Below are 1,766 nucleotides of genomic sequence, written 5' to 3'. Positions count from 1 at the left end.
TTTTTGTGTAGCTTAGTTTTTGTTTGATGAATATTCTATAAATATCTTTCTGTTTGTTTGGGGGATTTTTTTTTTGTTGTGTTATGGATAAACGTCGCACGATTTTTCCACGCACAAATAAGCGGGGATGTCACTGCTGCATGGATCAAGAGCAAAGGGGAATAAAATGTAATATCAACACGCCGTTGTCACACATAAATATATTCAAATAAAAATGAAGAAAAAAAAACTATAAAAGATAGCTAATATATTGTGTTGGGCTAGTCTGCTTTTTTTGTTGTAAAGAGACTTTTTTTTGTTGAAGGATGATATACAATTTGTGTATATTTTCATAAATAAAAGTATGCACTGATATGTTATTACGAAATCTATACTGCTTTTACAAAAAAAGTGTTTGTTATTGTACCAAAGTATCCGATGCTCCCCCTCTTATTGCGCCCCCTCGCTCCCCTTTTGCGTATGTTTTACCGTATTTTATATATTAAATAGACAAGTTGACCTAAACTAAATGTTGTTGCTGTTTTTGTGCTCGTATTATTTCCTTTTTTCATCTTGAAACGTGGTCAAAAATTTAACGAGATAAAACATGCAAGTCATTTTTAATTTTTAAGTTTTTATTTAATTTTAGAGTATAAACTACATCTTTTGTTAGAGCTCTTAATGCTCTGAATAATAACAATTAAACAATAACAGTAAATAACAATTCCACTGTGTTTGTGATTTATTTTCAATCATATTTATTTTATTTATTGTTCATATTCATTTAATATGCACCCATTGCAGCAGCACTCCCACTTTCATGGTATACCAGCTATAATTAAATGCATTCAAATGATGGAAATAAAATAATTCTATGCTATTCTTTTCTAAGTACGGCTGAATATTCTACCATATGAAAATATCATCTAGCATCTGTGTCGTACTTATGATAACATAAAATAACCCAAATTTTATCAAAGAATCCAAAAAATAAACATAAGAAATCACTTTTTAAAAATGATCTAGCTTTTTAATTAGTTAATTGATTCCATTTTTATTTATTTTAAGTCTTTAAGTACTGCTTTTGACCACTAGATAGAAGCGTTGCTTGACAAGTGAAACGAGGGAAAATTGAATTGTTTATTAGTGACGTCACAGCGAGGCTGGTGACTGATTTAATGGCACACGAAAAAAAATTACCATTTCAATAATTATATTTAGAACTGTATTTATGCAAAAGATATTTATATAAATGAAAAAAATAAAATAAAACAAGGCCAACAAGTACCTGTACTGATTCAACAAATTTAATTTAAACATGAAAATTAATTTTTACTTTCAAACGTATAACATACATGCATATTTCTGTTGTAAGGTGCTACATCCCGTAAGTGCACTCCATTTACTCAGCACCGCTCAGGTTAGTCTGCGGATGTCATCTGTTCTTGTCAGCTGCCTGCGTGACGTCACGCCCCCCACACACACATGCGTGTTATCTAATCATAGTAAGGACATTGAATTGACAAACTCAATTCAAGAATATAGTCTAAAACCAAGTCTTGATCCACAAACAAGGTCTGAACTTGTGGTGTCAGACTCAAATTTCATTTACATTTAATCACAACAGCATAAGAACACTGACTTCCACCTGCTTTTAGCATTAGCATGTATAAAGAAATGATGCTGGATGGATACCATGATTTGTTAGTTTGTGTGTGTGTGTATGTGTGTGTGTGGGGTGCGGCCCCGTCTGCAATCTTGCTAATTCAATTTCCACATACTGATTA

The sequence above is a fragment of the Hippichthys cyanospilos genome, chromosome 3 (genome assembly GCF_059441005.1).
Source record: "Hippichthys cyanospilos isolate Australia breed blue-spotted pipefish chromosome 3, RoL_Hcya_1.0, whole genome shotgun sequence".
Taxonomy (NCBI): domain Eukaryota; kingdom Metazoa; phylum Chordata; class Actinopteri; order Syngnathiformes; family Syngnathidae; genus Hippichthys; species Hippichthys cyanospilos.
Note: the sequence above shows the minus strand (reverse complement) of the source record.